Genomic DNA, 19294 nt, shown 5'->3' with positions numbered 1-19294 from the left:
GCGGCAAACACTACAAGAAGCCCTGGAATGCGATTAAGATCGCAACATTGCTATGATCTTCCACAATCGTCACTTCTCATGACAGATATGAGAATGTACTTTGCCATTGCACACGATGACTGGCGGGTACAACCGTCGTTCGTTCCTCTGACTAATTGAAGTGGCTGCTTGGCGTTCGGTCGAGTGCCATACAAAGAAAGCAGGGTGCCAGGACGGGTAGGTGTGTTTCCTCTCCCTTTCCCACCTCGATTCGACCGCAAGCAGCAAGAATCGGCGATCCTTTTCAACCGCGGGAAATGGCAAAACGTTGTTACGGGAAGTTATGACGAGCGATCAGTCAGACGAGGCGAATCTGCGATCTCTCAGACAGTGCTAAGTGGTGTTTTTGCTCCGGAGTGTGTGTGTAACCTGAGCACGGGTCGCGGCACCATTCTCCGTTGCGTTGTTGTCTCCCTGTCGTGCCAATGCACGGTACCACCGATCACATCGGTGCAACAATGTTGCCCCGACCGTCGTGGCATGTGTGCCAAAACGGGTGCCTGCTGTCTGGTGCAGGATGATGATGATCCTCAAGGTAGAAGTGTTGTACAGGGCCACCAACACCCTGTATGGTATATGGTATGTTGGGAAGGTTTTTGTTTTCACTCAAGACATTCGCTTCTTACCCATCTCCGCAGCCATCATCTCGCGGGTGTGTGGGATTGAGTGTTAGTTGTGCACTCAGGTGGAACATTACAAATGACAAGCTGCCGTCTGTCATTAGAGAGAGCCCTGATGGGTAGCTGGGCTAGAGCTAAGTGCATCAAATTGTGGTGTAATTTTAAGTTCTAGCTATTTACACAAGCATCAATCGCGAGAAAGGTGCATCATCTAACAAATGTTATTAACTCCGCAATGTCGTTCAAAGCTTGATAAAGAAATTCCTGATAATCTATTTTACTTTCTTCAGATGATGAATTGGATTATTTATTTGTTATGAGGTGTAAGAAACATTGTAATATCCCGGCATCACTTCCCCACCCTCCCAATTCAGCCTTGTTTGATTCGTTTGCTGCTATTTTCTTTACCTCTTCTGTGTGCTATTTGATTGAGTGCCATTAAACAAGGAGTTAAACACACGATAAACATGCGGCTGAAGAAGTGCGTTCGTACTACTTGCTTGCTGTCAGTATGCAGGCGATTGTTTGTTGTAGCGCCTGGGCATTCCCAACACCTCTCTCGCGTGTGTTTATGTGATGAAGTCACGAGGCCGCATACAATGGGTCTTACCGGACCAAAATAAACAAACCAAATATACACACGGTTCGTTTGCTGGATGACCGAGGGGTTCCTTACGTATGGGAGTTAGTTTGGCTTTGCACCGCCGTTGCTGGCTCGAAGTTTTGCATCTGAATTATAATAATAAAATGCAAAATGCAAAGTGCGAGCACCCAAGAGTCCCAAGAGTCCCAATTCCCAGGCCAAAGGCTTGTGTAAATTGGTACGCGAGCACCATTGCGTCTTTGAGATTGGTCTTGTTTGGAACTATCAACAGCTTAGAATATCATTCATTGAAACCCAATATGCTTCGTTTATTAATGCAATTATAATATCAATACATAACTGACTGACTGCAACTATTTGACGCACACAAAATAAAAGACATCGGTGTCCCACACTCCCCTTCCCCCAAACAAACTGATGGCGCACCAGTAGGTGAGAATATCATGTCAAACTGGTGCCAGCAACAAACACTCGTGCGTGTGCGCTTTCAGCGGGCAAGCAACAAGTACGCCATTATAAAGCAAATGGCTCTCCGAGCCGAAGCGAGGGCACCGTTCCCCCGAAGGGCAGAGTTCGGGACGCGTTGTAGGCGAGCCGTAACCGTAAAATAAACTAAAGCTGGCGGCTCGACCTCTCGGACCACCACCGCGCATGGAAGGCGTCCCCTCGGTCGTGCATCCGCGGGGTTTGCACCGGGTGAGTGCACTTTGCATGCAACAAAGTTGCCTGGGACCGATGCACTAGAAGTGCAGCATGCGATATGCAAGCGCCTTTAGTTGGATTTCACGGTTGTTTCGCTTTTCTGTTTTCGCCATCCCTGTAAGGGAGGGATGGCGGGGAGGTACTCGGCTGCCTTTTCCGGAAATCAGTCAACGAGAGGTGACGAGACGCATGGTACTGCTGGGTTTTTGAGTTTTCATTTTCACCTTTTTGCGTGCGTTTTGTTGGCACACCACCTCTGCGGTGCCACCAAGAACGAAGGCACCGCACAGTGGAGGGAAACTGTTGGGCTTAAATGAAGTGTGAATGGCATTTTGTGTTGACAAACGATGCGTTTTTCCTTTGGGAAGAGGAATCGTTCGCTCCTCTTGGGCGCCGCCAGAGGGATGGCTTTGCTGTCGTCTATGAGAACTGGATGACATTTTGATACGCATGTAGTGTGTTTGTGTTAATGCGCTAAAATGCGTTGCCAATTACCGACCCCAGTGGCCAATACATTCATCCAGTGGGAAAACGGTTTCTAAGAACCTGACGGTGAGAAAATAATGATTGTAAATAAGCTAATGTTTATGATGTGGTTTTCTGTTGTTAATTATCTGGATCAGAAACAGGATCTTTAAAGTCTGCCTTGAAAATCACATATTACTGAGCAAAACTAACGTCTTGTTACTTTGTTTCATATAATTTGAAATAAATGGTCCCATCTTCTTTCTGCTATCTGCTTTATTAATAAAATTTCTTTATTAAGAGTATGCCTGATGCACATTTTCTTCCATTTCAATTATCATCATTCCGTTGTTGCTCTTCGTCGCCGCTTCAAACAAAACAATCGCCGTAGGTTATTGTTTATAGTGCGTCCCCGTTTTCCGTCCGTGCCCGTGTTGCCATTCCGAAACCTCATCGGTTCCGGGTCGTGGGTCAATCCGGTTGGGTTCGGATTTATTCTCGCGTTGCTGCCTCTCCCAACCTAGCCCCCCCCCCCCCCCTCCCCCAAACTCGATTGCGGTTTTTCGAAGGTTAACAATCATTTCCATACAATTTTTTCTTCTTCTCCAAAACCCTTCTCACGCCACCAAAATAGTGGGCCGGAGCAAAAAGGGCAACGCAAACGACTGCATGTTGCAACAATGTTACAGCGTGTGGTATGAATTGCATCGGAAATGGTCGGGTAAGCATGAGGGCACAATTGACCCGCCGGATCATCATCGTCTTCAGCTTTCCGGCATCGCAGAGGGTGGTTCGATTTGTTGCCGTGTGCTGTTAATCTGTGGGAGTGAGGATCGGATCGGATCGGAGGATGGGAAGGCGTGGGAAATGATTTTCTCGATTGCTCGTGCACCATAAATCTAATCCTTTGGCTACTATCCGCCGGCGTACGATAACGGTGTGTTTAATCATTTTCCGATCCGTGATGTGATGGAAAATTTCAATCTGTTCCGCTGTGGTACGAGGCTGTACAGTGAAGATATATGAGATTGTTAAGGCGTATTTTCATTTCGTTTGGAATTGCGTTTTTGATAAAAGGAAGATAAAAAATTATTAAACAAATTTCATATACCAAAAGCATATTCAGGAAGCGAATCGAATTAATAAGTTGGTCTTATTTTCGTCTATAAAATTCATTTTCATACTACAAAATATACAACTATTGTAAAATTTCGTCCATCAGAGCTGTCAACTATTTTCGGCTTATGTTTTTATTTTCCTCTCGCTTTGAAAATCATTAATCACGCTATTATGCAACATCCCGGAACAGTCTTTTCATACTTCCCCCAGCTTTATCCATTTCTTTGTACAGTGCTTTACTTTCTTTCGGTTGGTTTAATTCTTTTGCGCAAAAAAAAGATAACATTTTTTTGGCCTGTGTTTCTTCCGGCTCCTTAAACCCCCCCAAAAAAAGCAACGAAATGCGGCTTGTGTTAGTGTAGATAATTCTCACTCCCATACAAATAAACTATCAACAATGAAAAACACCCATAATGAAGCATATTATAGCATAATCCATTTCAAGTGTAGCTTGGAGTGTGAAGACTAGCCTCATTATTGATTAAAAAAATGTATTTTCAGTGATAAAATGAAAAGATTTTTTATCCCTCTTCCAAGAAACAAACAAACCCCCGTTTTAACAAAGGGCTAAAATTAGCAGCTGCTACATTTCTTTTCAACAGGATTAAGCAGACAGTAGCGCGTGCTTGAAAAACTACAAGAGAAACAATAATGAAGAGTCTAACACATTTTTCTTTTAGCTGTGATAAGCTTTCTGCTGCTTAATATTGAGTTGAAAACTCCCCCAACACTCCCTAAAATAGTGAGAAAGTTTTTTTGCAAACAAAATTATAATATAGTGCTTCTTTAAAGCACCATTGGCGCATCCTACATCGAACGTAAAATATTAGTCGATGCATCATTAGCCAACAATCTCTAATCCACGTTGACATTCGGAGCACATTATTATGCATTCAATCATGCTGCCTAAAACTCGGAGAGAGGTCCAAAAACAACACAGCAGTAGCCGACTTGCTGTGCTGTTTGTACGTAAAGTGTATGTCCCATATGTTGTCAGCCTCCTAATCGAACTATTCACCGAAGGTAGCGAAAATCAAAAACACTCTTCGAAGAAGTGTCCCCAACCGGGTGAAAGGTTCCGTTTTTCACGACTTCAATGTTTGAAATATGATCCATACTGAAGGGGATTTTGTGTTTTCCAACTCTTCATTCCACACCGACGTTCCTGCCGATCATCTCCAACAAACATATCCGTCCTTGTTCTCATGGGACTGGAAGGTTGCAGTTGCAGCACGGGAAGTGAAAAATACTGCTGCATAATCATCTTTTGCGCTTGTGGTTCTCTGGGTCGGGGAATGTTGCTTTCTACGTGCATGATGCGTGCTCTTCGGATCTCAAGCTTTTCCCTTCCAGCCGCTTTGATCCGTTGCCCGCAAAAAAAGCCGACCAGAGGAGGGAGAAAGAATTGACATCCAAACGGAGATCGCCTCTGTCGGCCCAGTCTGTTGCTGTCTGCTGAAAGGGAGATTCTGGCAGCAAGGTGTGTGTGATGCATACGAGATCGTTTATTTTACTCTCGTCGACCGATTCGGAGCAAATTGAGGTTGTTAGGTTGTTAGGGGTGAAATTATGCATCATAATACTTTAAACTGTCACTGAATTTATTACCCCGGCGCTACGTGTACCAGGAGGAAATGGGGCATTTTTGTTTTGCGGCAGCAGCAAAACATCGGCGTAGATTGCGTTCCGAAAGGATCGTTAAAATGTGCAGAAATCATGAAGCGAAAAGAAAATGGAAAACTGGAAAGGAGAAGAAATGCTTATGCTGACCTTGGCCCCAGCTTCTGTGAAAAGCAAACGGCGAGTATAACGGAAGGTTTTTTTTTTTCGCCCTGCCTTTTGATGACATTGATAATCAGATCGCTTCTTGGTGGATAACTTCACGCAAACAGCAAGGATCCATTAGACTCTCTCGGCGACGTTGGAATCGCATTCTCTAATTAAATGACCCCAGGGCACGGGCCGATCGTACGGGCTCGGGACAAGCTACGGGATTGGAGGAAAAGCGAAACGAAAGACAACTGATTATCAGTTTTCCATCAATCTTTTATCTTTGCGGCCGCAAACAAATTGAAGCACCAGTTCGGAAGCGATCGGAAACGCAAAATCGAAGAAGGTATCAATCACGAGAAGATGCGTAAATTGCACTGTTTTATCGGCACTAATAATCGCGCTGATGAATCGAATTTCATGCATTCCGAGGGATGTTTGCGAAAGGAAGATATTAGCACTTGTGCAGAAATTACCAGCTCGGGCGAACGCGCTAGAAAGTTGCAGGATTTATCAAACTTTCCCACGACTTATTTCACAAACTTCCTCAGGGCTCCATATCGTTCTCCCAAAACATTGATTATGCATTGAGTTGCTGTTTAACCTCAAATTAACTCCCGGCAGCATTCGTCGTCGTCGCCATCGTCGCCATTTTTGGGCGTTATGGCTGGCAGGAACGAATTTCGGACCCAATTGTCTCCGCAACCGTGTAAATATCTTCCAACGGCTCTTTTTCGAAGAACGAAACTCAATCGCCTATACACCAAACGGAACGAGCCTCCGTAATTTCTGATCCGCACCCTCATCGGGGCCTGCCTTTTTATCGGACGGTTTCCTTAAGGCTTTTCGCTGCCTTTTGCCTTGCATGTCCCCTGCTCCCCGCGAGAGGTCTCACTCGCGGCAGCCTCGGTTCGATAATTGTAGGTTATTTCCCCCTCACCCCGTTCGGAAAGCTTATTGAGTTTGCGGAAGCTAACGCGCTTAAAGCAATGCAGCCGATGTGCGTTGCATTGTGATGTCGGAAGAAGCGAAATGCCTTGGGTGGTGGAAAGACGAATGGGATGAATTGAGTTGCCTTGTTTTTATTTTTGCGTCTTTTTCTTTTTGTTTTGCACCAATTATGCCCTGCCTGGCTTACCCGACCGACGACCGAGTCGGCTTTTGTGTGTGTGTGTGTGTGTGTGTGTGTGTGTGTATGTGTGGGGTTTGTAAAATAGATTCCGGCGGGGGTGAGGGTGGCCGGGAGCAGTGTGTGCGCCTGCATATTTATGAGCGCACTTTTGCAACAATGTTGCAGTGGAAATGATGCCCGCAGCACATTTGCACTATGGGTACGGTTTAACCTGTCGAATGGAATGGACAGATAGTTGTGATTGTTGGATCGGCCAGCACAAACGCTAATTAATCAATTGGAATTTCTTGTAAAATTATTTTTAAAGTAAAAAGTAGAGGATTTTTATTGCCTCTGGAACGTAATGTCTTTGATGATTTTGAATATTTGTTCCCGATACGAACTGCCTTATCAGATTTAAGTTCGCCATCGCCGAAAGTTGAGTTAAGTAGAATAAATTTGAGTAGCCAAGGACTCATAATTTTTTTTATTTTATTTTTTTTTTATTCATAAAGAATGGCCAGGCCGGGGTATTGCTAACTCATAATTTTGATAGGCAAGAAATTTAGTAAAATCAGGATCAGCTTTCGTGACATCCACTCAACCCATTGTTCAATATTCCAATCATCATCATCACGCATCATCGCGAAGAATGCGTGGTTCGGGAAAGTGGCCGCCGGCGGCAATATTGATGTTTTTAGCCCCGGTTTCGACAATCGCTAGCAAATGGGCACGTTTTGTTGTGATGGTGAGCGCTCTCCTGGTGTGCTTGACTGGTCGGAAAATCGTTTTCGCAGTCATTAATTTGTAAGATCGTCGGAATATGCCGCGAGATTGAAACGCACAAAAAAAAAAAACAACGCAAAAACGCCGCCGAGCACAGTGTGATGCGCGCGTAAAAGATGCGGCGGCGGCGGCGGCTATGAAAATCGTCAAACAAAAACAGAGCGCGACCACGATGAACTGGGCAACTGCAACCTTCCAACCATCCTTCCAGCGAGTGATGGTGGTACGATCAAAGTTGATCAAAGTCCCTCGGTGCAGGGTGGCGGTTGTGGTGGTGTTGATGGCGCAGGGTGGGTTTGTTTGCGTGGTGCATAATCGAACAAAGTGAAAGGAATTGACTATAAATAATAAATGCGAACGGTTTTTTTTGTTGTTGTTGTTGTTTCTTGTTGTGTTTTCAGTTTTCCTTTGCCCTTCGGTTCAATGTTTTTAAACTGTGCTTCTTCGGTGCTCAGCGAGGAAGACAAGCGGAATGCATTTTAAATAATACGAGCACTGAAGAAGGATAGTTAGTAAGTGAGCGCATTTGGCAGGAAGAGGAAGGTAACTAAGAATTCTCCAACCCAGCCCTCGCGTTCGGGTGCCTTTCGGTGCATTTTGGCGCATCGTTTGGCATCAAAAGTGAGCAAGATAAGTACGCCGGCAGTAGGGCGACGTAAATGCTTCATCAATAAGAATCGACGGTGTGGAATTAAAGGCGAACGAAGAACGATCATTTCATGTAATGAAACGCGAAAAAAAAGGGAGCTGGAAAATAAATACCCAGGCATCATCGTGGCCGTAGATAGATGCTCCGTAGATGGAATTTGTTAGTTTGAAGAAACGAAGGGAAGAAGGGGAAGAGGAATGGTAAGAGGAACTTACCATCAGAAAGAAAACGATAAGAAGGTGCATAGTTTTGAGGAAAAAAGAGTAACGCGCGTTTGAGCATGATGGCAGCGAGTGAGTAAAGGAAATTCTTGATTTCCTGATGCAATGAGTCGCCGGGCAGCCTTTGTGCAACCTTTTGTTTTCACCACTAAGCTTCTTTTGCTGTAAGTGTACAGGAGATCAGCATTCTTGCTATTTGCTTGCCGTTTCGGGCTTCTTTTGCATTTATTTTCTAGCGAATTTTCACCACGTTTCACCATGAAATCATCAAGCAAAAATGAAATCAAACATAAATGAAGTGGCCTGCAGCTCAAAGGAAAAGCGTGCGGAGTGGCTGGAAGTGGGAAAATGCGAGCAAGAACGCGCCAACGCTATTTATATGTTGCTTTAATGTTGGTCTTCATGTACTAATTCGCTTCCTTAAGAGCTGAAGAATGTGATTTTGTTTCTACAATATTTAAAGCTCAATTTTTTTGAACCAAAATTAAAGATGAAAAATTGATTCTCTAAACGATTTCGGCATTCCACAGTTATTATTGATCACAATTCTCGGGTTTTTGGCTCATAGTTATAATATTATAATTACTTATATTTAAAATTTGGTAAAGTATCATCAAATCATCTTGGAGCGAATCGGTCCACAAAATGTCCTGTCAATATCTTAGGATATTCAGTTTCACGAGGGTATTTTACTTTCACCTTAAGATTCGCTTCACCGATAACGTTAGGATCAGAACTCGATGCCAATGGAGATATCCCACCGCGAGCAAGACATGTCACGGAAGACTTTCTCCAAGATTCTCGACCACCGATCTGCCGCACGCTGTTCACCTTATCGCAACCCAGTCTGTGGAACGATACGCTCCTATGCTCTTTTTGGGTGAAATGTTCCCTTACACATGGCACAGGCGTGGCTCGCCGCCCGCTATAGGGGGGATGAGAAATTTAATTTTGAAAAATCAAACAACCTCCACCGACGACGCGGCGAGGAGACCCTATCGTCTCTCAGCTTACTATTAACTGTAGGCCAGCGTAATAGGAAGCTGCATATGGCTGCACTGGACAGCAAATGGCGATAGCATCTCGCTAAGCTCACAGTAAGGAAGGGACGAAAATGATGGCGGGAACAACAGAGACCGGTGGGTACCGTCGGCGGTCTTTTAATTCGGATTAACGTTGAAGATTGTGGAAGAATGTACACACAAACGAAAAATAGAACCGTCTGGTGGCAGGCCATTATATTGACTCGTGGTGGTTGTAAAGGTAATTCTTTCGGCCATCGTGCTTCGACTTACCGAATCTTCTGCTCCCGTTGTTGCTCGAAACGGTCCATTTAGCTTCCGTTGCACTTACGCGGAGTGTAGTGTGGTTGGTCTTCTGATATATGACACTATCAAACGGCAACAGGACCCTGCAGCAGCAAAGACGAGAACTGGCAGGAACCAGTACGTACTGCTCAAAACTGCCAGTAAACCAGTGGACGGCTATCGAAACTCTTCCCTTTTACGATGCTGGGATGCAGCCCTAGACACACTGTGTGCTTTACTGTGCAGTACGCAAGTATCATGGTCCCCACGACGAGCTGAACGACGGCATCCCGGCTTCCTCTGTTGTTGCTCAATTTCGTCGACAATCTCCTTTTTATACTAAACATACCCTTCCGGTCGTATGGGAATTCCATTAGCCGAAAGCAGAGAAGTGAGCCCGAAGCAAAGACCACGGCGGCACCGTTTGTGACTGCTACTGTGTATATATATGTATTCCGGAAGAGCGTCAAAGCCGGAACGTTCTTCGTTAGGAAATGCCGCGTTTGAAGGCGCCACACTGGCTGAAGACGACCGTCGTCCCTGGGCGCTGGATTTGATACCGCAAAGCACATACTCCCATTCCAGCAGCTCCTCCAGTGTGTGTGTTCTTATTGGTCGGAAAATTGTTGCAGTAATGCCAGCAGTAATACACCTTAAATTGGATGCGATCCTTGCCAGCATAACACACGAAGGAGCACACATATACCTCGGAACTCAACCGGAACCTGCTCAACCCAACTTCAGGCATGGGCTTGCCCCTATCCTTTTACGGAGTTCGCTCGATGTTCCCAGCACATTATGCTCTACTTTTCGCACAATGTAACAGGACGGCATGCTGTTGTAACTAGAGGTATGGGTCGTTACAGGGCAGAGGACAATTTACCGCTGCAGGGTATGATGATGATGATGGTGAAAGCCAGCTCCTCCCCCCGGAAGCACGTGTGGCACGGGAGATAAAGTAACACGTGGGGACGGTTACATTGGTCGCTCTGTTTGGCACCGAGAGTCGTTACGGGAGGAGAGGACGCTTTAGGATCGTTTTTATGTTCAGCAGCAGCAGCAGCAGCAGCAATGCACAACCCGTAACGAGTGCATTTTTCGCCATATGCATATGTGCATATATGTGTATGTTTATATTACTGAGCTTTTTTCCCCCCTACCAGTTCCGGAACTGCTGTTACAGGGGTGCTTTAGTTTGAAGTGTTGTGGCAGGATGTTCACACGATGTAAAAGAAATGGACCACGGGAGGTATGTTCTGAATGTTTTGCGCCGAGACACGTTTTGTGTCGCTCATTCGCTTGTCGCCTGTGCTTTACCCTTTTGAAAAGTGATCACAGCTAACTTGCTTCGACATCATCACGTTGGGATAAAATGTCATCCTTTTCAGTTACTGCAGACACTTGTCTATTGGAGAAGTATCCAGGAATTGGGAGAGCTGACACAGTTTTGGTCCTGGGTTGATTGATTGATATGATTATACTGTCTCCGTTTACTTTCGGTACTTAGAGTAGCGGCACCAGTCTTCATACGGTAGGACCGGGATTCAAATACCATTCAGATCGTTTCCCTTGTAGTGAGGACTGGACTATCCAGCTACGTGGTATCAGCAAGTCTATGCAATCGAAGACTCTGGCGTAACCTAGTCGGTCGTTAAGTCAAGAAGAACAAGTTTGAGTAACGGTCAAGAAGTGTCATTGTGTCTCAAAATTTTCAAAACCTATTGTGAAGCTTCACAAACCTATAAAACCTTTATATGGATAAATGATAACTCTGTACTAAGTGTTAATTAATTAGCGAAATTGGTGATATTGGCAAACCTCCAACGTCCACCTCCAGCTGCTGCATCGGATATTGTACTGAACTAATGAGACTTTCCGGCAGGAATTATTAATTTATCACTCGTTTCATAATTTTCTAACCTCCATCTCCACTTCAACATTCATCTGAAGTGCATCAAAATGTTGTAGGTGCGTTGACGAACAGTTCTCTCCACGCAGTAAAAGCTAAAATCGGTAGATCGTTGTTGTAAATACAAAGACCGTAACTTGAAAACAAACAGAAACACTCCAGCTTGGATGCCGCTGCCGAACCTGTGCTGTGCGTGTCCGTGAGGATCCAGGAGAAGGCTACAAAGAAAACATTTCTCCAAGCCACAACACCGGACCAGATATCCCTCTCCGCCATCGAACACTCGTTTGCAGCGAATTGTTTACGTTGGCCTATCGTGTGTGTGTGTGTGTGTGAGCGGGGTGGTGCAAGAGGCCTTACCCTGCTGTGCTACTCTGATCGATATGTTTTCTTTTCCTCCCAGAGCTTCCGGAGCTTGGTAAACAACGTGTTCCCGATAAGATTTGCAACATTCTGTGTGCTGCGCGCGGCTCTGTATGGACAGAGAGAGAGAGAGAGGGAGAGGGGGAGCGCACGCAAATATACAAACGTATCTAGTAACGCTTGCACTTGAAACTAATGCACCACGCGCCCAGGGAATGGCTGGTGCAATGGCATAGCGGAAGCTCGGCAACATTTTGATGATACCGAGGCGTGCGTTTATGGCTCTGAGGGTGGCATTTGGACAGGGTGTTCCGTGCGGTGCGCCCGAGTGTGATCACTTTTTGCGATGTCTGACAATGTTGCTCAAAAGTTAATTAACAAATTAAACACGGTCTATTGCACAACTTAGTCGGACATTACTGTAACTTTCTGACTAAAAACGTATTTTTCTACTTAAAAATTAAATGTGTGTACTGCACATAGACGGTGTCGTGGATTGGTTTGCGCCTACCACATTCTATTCCCGTGTGGTTCCTTCTATTCCATCCTTGGCACATGCAACTACAGTTCATCGGTAGTACTTGGTGGTGCATGTTGTTGGTTCTGGGGTTTTGCTGCGATTATTTGCAACACGTGTCGCATCGGTTGACCATCATCGTCGCCGCCTCCGAGTCAAGCTCCTGTTCAAGGTTGATCGTTCACTTGACGTGTCTGTGTGTGTGGGTCGATGTGTTTCTTTGGGTGTGTGTGTGTTTGTCTGTGTTGCTTCATTGTCGCCGGCAAGCCTAAACCACAACCCAGCCCAGGAATTGTTTGTTTGTTGAGCGATTGTTATGGTTGGTGTTGTGGAATCGATTACCACCCCTCCCCTCTGCCCGTCATTGCCGGTACTGCCAAAGGCTGCCCGCAAGACTTACCCGAGACACTGGAGCCGGGTGTGCAGGAGGCGATGGGCGGTGCTCTGGGTGGCGGACAATCGACTGAAGGAAAACATTGTAATAGTTCGCCCTTGTCGGGGAAAGATGTCGTTTTTGCGCACCCGGTAGGAGAGATTAGTGGCGAACGTGGAACGCGTTCGGTGAGATAACAATTTATAAGCGCGATGGAAACGATAAAAAGCGAAGACGGATGCGCGTCGACCGATTAGCAAGTAACATTGTTACGGTTAATTGCATTGCTGGTTGTAAAATTTGCGCAAAGGTGGTTTGTTCGTTTCGCAGCTATCTGATGCAGATGTTGAACAAAAACGTGTGCAGCATCTACCGACATACGAAATAATACGAAAAAGCTGATTTGGTATAAATATTAAAATTGACGCAAAATGATAAATGTTTTCGTGATTTATCCTACGATTTCCACGTCGTATCAACTCATCTTCAACTGAAGTTTACTAAAAAGTGCTAAATCGATACGTTGAATATCGGCATCATGGCCTCATTTTTACACTTTTGCAATATTAGACAGTGTTGCTCCTTTGTCCAAAGTCCTTCTTTCTGCATAGATTTGAATGCTTTAAAAAATAGTTACTCTAATGAACTGTAGCTATTTTTAAATTATTTCTATGATTAACTCTTCAACTTAAATAAAATTTATTAAATAAGTTTAATTATATTCTTCCTTACTTAACTGTACTGTATTCAGTTCAATTTTTTGTGTACCTTTTACCTCTCTAATTTGTAAAGGCTGCGGGCCACAGGAGATTACAAAATGAAAATTTCAAAAGAAATTCTCAGGAGTGTTTGTGAAATTTTCTCGCTTTGAAATCGCTTTTAGAGAGCGGGGCAACGTTGAAAAAACTGAAATCTGAGTTTAGAGATTTTTAACAGTTCCAAATTACCCGTAGCCCAGGGCCTTCGTTGTTGTAAATTTTTCGACTTTTAGTGCTTTCAAACTATTAACAATTTTTAAGTACCTTTATACATACAAGGCATGAAATGTACTCAGTTTAATGTCGGAATCTAAAATGTCATATATCCTTTTTTAAATAAATTGCAACAAACTTCGCAATACTTTGCAAATATCGATGCACTCTGCCTCGGCAACAGTGGGTGGCACTCAATGGCGACGTTTGTCACCCGTTTACCGGCGAAGCAGGACACTACGCCGTAGTACAACAGTGACGCTACACTAATCTAATAAGTGTGGCACAACACGCCGACCCACGCGCAGGTGTATCTGTATGAGCAGTAAAGGGAAGCATGGGAATGGGAGAGGATGATGGGCGTAGAACAGGGGGAGGATAGCAATGAAAAACAACAGCAACCTGCAACACATTTTCAAACATTCACCTGACGCCCCACGCCTCCCCTACACACCCGAAAACCCTCATGGAAGGAGGAAAGGGCAAACGCGTACTGGCTGGCGCCAGTGCGATAATCGTGTCAGCGCCAACAAAACACCGAAAAAATACGAAATAGCAAACGGAAGGACCGGCCAGAAAACAAAACAAGGAAAAAAAAACAGAACCACCACCCCCACCCCTCCCCCCATCGAACGTTTTCGACGCAGAAAATTAAGCATGCGGCGGCCGATGCTTTCGCCTTTTGTGTCACCGTAAAGCGGATTTTCCGAGCGGGAACTGCGCACTCCCGAACCGCGGGGTGGGCGTTTAGTTTGCTGCTCACTGGGTCGCGCGGGTCGTGGAACCACCAAGTGGCCTCCGCCGGAACGCGGGGAGGATGACGCCGCCCCGGCGGTTGTTTATTGCATCCGCTCGGTTTTTTGTGCCGCGCTCGCCGAATCGCCGGTCGTCTTGGTTGCTGGGTTTTGGAAATAAGTAACAGCACCACGCACTTACCCACCCACGAGGCAAAAAGGTGTAAGTACTTACACGGGAATATTGGCGCAATCGTCTCAGCGTGGGATCTGGCTGGTGTAGGGGGCGGCTGTCGGTGGGCTAAAGTCTCGGTCAGGTAAAAGGAACCGTTTTCGCCGGGTTGCACTTTGCTCAGCGAAGCGATACGATGCAGTTCCGGTTGGGGCTGTAAGGATTCATTTAGGGGAGGGGGAGGCTTCTTGATAAATTGTTTTAATACAATTATTGCAAAACAGAACGTGTAGCGACTCCGTTAAGCGTTTGCTTAGTTTCTGCCTACGGGCTAATCAATTTTACAACTTTGTTTAGTTGTTACGTTTTAAACTTGAAATCAAACGGCAAGAGACACGAGTCCATATATTCTTCGAGTAGACTTCTTACATTCGGAGGTAACTGGGTTGAACATCAGAAACAGAAGCAAAATAACACACAACAGCAATTATTTGGGATCTGCTGTGTGTAGCGCAACGACAAGGACATGCCAACTCGGTTGTACATAATATTGGCTTACGTCGTTTTAACAGCTTTTGTTTGCTCTTGAGCGCTTGAGTGTGCCATCGTTACATCGTCTTTACGGTGCGTCGCCATTAAAGTGGCCTCAGTTGCGCAACCGAGGCGCTGCTGCTGTGGCGCCAAGTTGGAGGTTAGCGCGCGACGCTAACGGGAAGGCCTACCAATTATAGGGCCATGCTTATTTTCAAAACGCTTGTTTGTCTGATCCTCCACGTGTTGGTTTGTTGGACAAATTTCCAAACTTAAAATTGAATTTGAAAGCTTAAAGGTTCTTGGTGAAGATCGATAAGATTTGCTGGGAAAGAAGTCCTTCAATGCCTTTGGTTTGGTGTGGAAAAAATCTGACTACAGATTCACAAAAGACCAATTTCGTAGTGCTAATATTCAGCCAATTACCGCGTTATTTATACGTTTCATAAATAATTTTCTGTGTTGTTTTTATCTGTACAAATACTCTTAAAAGTACTTTAAAACTAAACAGTACTTTAAAGTCATTATGTTCTTCATTTGTTTTGGTTTTAACACAAACTCATTCTTTCTCGTTAGTCCCTGCCTCTTTTTACACTAACGAGCATCAATTATTGCCAAGCAAGATTACGCATCACAGGGTCTAATTTGTCCATCAAAAAAGCGAACCAAAGTTCTTGCTTCCTGCTGTGCATCACTACGCGGTTGCATCACTTTGGGGAACGACTGCCCTGACGAATAGGCAGCATCACGAACGCATCACATTCACGCGTGCAGCTGTCTACTGGCCAGTTGCACAGGTGAAATGTGTCTCGGACCGTTGCGAAGGACATTGACACGGGATATAACCGTTGTGCGGGTTACTGGTTAATCCAATAATAGGCTTCCAAAATTAGCTTTTTCAACATTAAAAGCCATGTCTGGCTAAACTGTTACCGTCAGTCTGGTCTGGTTTTTTGGAAGGGCAAATCCTTTCCCATTGTTTCATATTTTTACTTCTTTTTTGGAGACTGTAAAGCTGTAGGTTCTCTTGTTTGCGTTTTTTTTCCCTGTTGGGGGGCCTAACCAATCAACTTAGAATTATGACATCAATGCTTCCGATGGATATCACCCCAGGGGAAGACAGACCCTGGAATTTGTATCACGAAACCCAGTCATCGCGATAAGTGACTCCGCACACACAACACTCACTATTGATACGCTTTGGTGGACTCGGGCCGTAATCATTCTGCTCCAAAGTTTGCCGTCCGGTTGGGTAACGGCTCGTAAATCCAGTATTTGACAGGACGATCAGTGTTTCCGGTTCTGGCCGTAGCGAAGCGTAGTCCAACAATCGCGGAAGAGGAGGAGAGTTTGGCAGACGATGGAGTAATTCCTAGGTTCGGGCACTCGTCGTCGCATCGAGTCGTAGACAGACATTATTCGCTGAGTAAGCAGAAGACCATAAATTATGAACTCACCGGCTCTTGCTGAAGCACCTTCCCGCTGGATCGCCTTCAAAACACTCCTCCGGATGACTGGATAGCTGAGTGACGGGCCACCGACTTCCGACATTCTCCTGAATTGTCCGCATGTCCCGGCCACATGCCATCACTTCCTCGGCCCACGGTTCGGTCGGTGCGGTTTACCTCGACACGCTTCGGGGGACGTATGGACGCTTGGCAAAGGGTGACCGCCAACAGGTTGTTGTCTGGTGGTTTGCTTACCGCACGCTTCTGCCACCGGGCGCGCTTCGGATAGTGCACCCAAAACGGGGTAGTAGCACGGTATCCATAATCACTGATATGCTTCGGTGATGCTCAAAACCACACACTCGCAGACGCTGCTAGACCACTCCAGCAGCTAGCGATAGTCCGTTTCTGGTTGACTTGCCAGCTGTTGCTTCTAACCTCTACAGCCCCGTGTGTGTGTGCCGTCGGTATGGTTGTGCGAATGATAGGAGAGCTTATCGTTTGCGACTCGTGTTGGCTGTCCGGAATGAACCGACGGACCGAGAGCAGGGACGGACACAAGCGGGGCGAGCGGGTTCTTCAACCCTTAAATTGTTTGCTCGTCTTAAACTGTGCTAAACATACGGCGCACCGGAAGAACGAAATAGGACACGGTTGTGGTTTGCGACGAACATCAGTGTAGAGAGGTAGGCACAGAGAGGTAGAGTCATTTAAAGCGATTTCATACCATCGATCAAATCATCTTAATTCGATACCTAAACATGGGTTTGGCGAGGAGGAAAGAAAAGCGAGTGTCTCTCTATCCTCTCCTGCAGCAAAACCCCTGAGCAGCCAACTATTAAGCAGCCAATTAAGCTGTTAAAGTGCACCAGCGCTCGCTCCGTACATTGGCCAGAAGGTCCAGCATAATCTTGTCTACCCCGATGTCTGATGCAATTTCGGTTGCAAAGGGCAATAGAACAGGAGCAACTGTGTATTGTTTGGTTCTTTTTTTTCACCGTCTCTCTCTCTCTCTCTCTCTCTCTCTCTCTCTCTCTCTCTCCAACTACACCACTAGTTCACTGGTTTGTACCTTCACCCACTGATAACAGTTGTAATGCAAGTGGTGCACCCTCAAGCTCCCCGAGCCCGGGTTCGGTATCGTTGCCAGACACGCCACATACTCATTTTTGGGCAGCAAAAACAAACAAACAACAGCACGGCCTCTGTCATGAGAAGCAAAAGCAATTCGAAATGAAACCAGTGACTGTGGCCCATCGGGGGCGCACACATACCCATAGCACTGTTCTCGTGGCTCCACTTTTATCTGTGCGGCGGTTCTTCCCGGTCGCGGCCTCGGTTAGTTTCTTTCTCGCATTACGCCATCGTTAATTGTTCGAATGAATTGCATTAAATTAAATTAAATTTAAATGCAAATTGAGGTGAGTTTTCGTTTACAATGCAATTAGAGCAGTTTTGCCGGGTAAAAGTGTGTGGCCCCGGAGGGTGTGCGCCAGGCCTTTCCCTTCCGCCTTGTCGCCATTCGTTGCCGTTCGGTGCAGTTCGGATTTGGTTCAAACCCTGACCCGTTGGCTGCGTGTGTGTGTGCTGAAGGAAAACTCCTGGCTTTGAGAACTGACTTATACGCGTCTTCCCTTCAATCTTCATATCATTCGCGAGCTCTCTGGTGTGTGCTTTTGTTTACCTTTTGTGGGTCTTATCGCGGACCACATCTGTGTGTCGTGTTGTGAGAATGCAATTTTTTCCACCTGGCATTATCGTGCACTGATGAGAACCTAGAACCATCACTGTGACCCATGCACCTAAGGTACGAAAGGGGTAAGAGGGGATTGTTTTCTCCATTTGTAGGATGAAAAACGTAAAGGAAAACCAAAATCCATCCCGCCAGAGGTTTCCGAAGCGCTGGCACTCTAATAAAACAAACACAACCCCCGGTTTGATCGCATTGCCACCCGCACGCTGTTTCGTCTCTTGAGCTGTTGTGAATGTGTCGTGAGAAGCGACCGATAGTTAAATTCGATGCTGTCGGAAAAGAGCTTAATCAAGAAGTTTCCCAGCCGTTAGTTCCATCAATGTGTGTTTGTGTGTGCATTTTTCTTCTGTTCTGTCGCCTTCGGGCGGGCTGAAAATCGCAACGAAGCAAATCAAAAGTTTCTCTTGGGAACGGCAGACTGGGCACAATCTCAGTTGAAATTGTTATTATTCATGCAAAAATGGGAGGACGGGCGAACAGGTTTAATCACTCCCTCTGGTGTTGGTAGCAACTGTTTTGCGATCGTCGTAAATTAGCTGCCGTTTGGGGGAAGCATTTGTTGTACATTTTTACGGTTTAATTTGAGTGAGATAATATAAAAACTCATTTGTTGCAATGTTTTCTTTTGCCGGATTAATGTTGTTCGTAAAATAATGCAACCGCAAGACAACTAATTCCAGAACTCTTTTTGCTCCCACAAGAACTAATCCGACCTTCGTTCCCTCCGGTTGACTCTCGTTCAATCTCGATTAGGTACAGTAAGTTTTAAATGGTATAATTATACCACTGAGTAAAATACACAAACTTCTCAAATCCTATCTTAAAAAACTCTAGTAACTTCTTCACCGGATGCAAATTTTTTATAGCGAACTGGACTGCTAAACCACTCTTCACATCCTAGCAGATTAGTTTATCGTTCAACATTTCACATTCCAGCACTGTTGTTGAAATGGTAGCACTTTTCCATCTACTGCGTTGTTACATCCTGTGCATAGTGTTCCCGCGTTCCAGCGCTGACAACAAACGCTACGGTTGCATGTTTGGAATTGCATTTTTATTCAAATTTTTAAATTAATATCACGAACCATTTTCGCTTGCATCGGCACACCGGCACACGCTATTGTCGAGCC

General features: G+C 45.4%; 2 protein-coding genes across 5 annotated transcripts in view; one reads left to right on the top strand and one right to left on the bottom strand.

Annotated features, from left to right (window-relative positions):
- LOC126565418 (proteasome subunit beta type-2) overlaps positions 1-19294 on the bottom strand; it is a 549154-nt gene that overhangs the window by 106376 nt on the left and 423484 nt on the right. Inside the window, exon 3 of one of the 4 annotated variants that reach the window (XM_050222594.1) lies at positions 18484-18497. The exons of the other annotated variants lie outside the window; for them this stretch is intronic. The gene's annotated coding sequence lies outside the window, so the exon portion shown is untranslated. Of the gene's footprint in view, positions 1-18483; positions 18498-19294 lie in introns of those variants that run through there. 4 annotated transcript variants of the gene reach the window in all.
- The window catches only part of LOC126560416 (mucin-19), a 183722-nt gene that overhangs the window by 108216 nt on the left and 56212 nt on the right, over positions 1-19294 (top strand). The gene's annotated exons all lie outside the window — the stretch shown is intronic.

Source organism: Anopheles maculipalpis, chromosome 3RL, assembly GCF_943734695.1.
Source record: "Anopheles maculipalpis chromosome 3RL, idAnoMacuDA_375_x, whole genome shotgun sequence".
NCBI lineage: Eukaryota > Metazoa > Arthropoda > Insecta > Diptera > Culicidae > Anopheles > Anopheles maculipalpis.
Note: the sequence above shows the minus strand (reverse complement) of the source record. Positions and strands in the feature narration are given on the sequence as shown.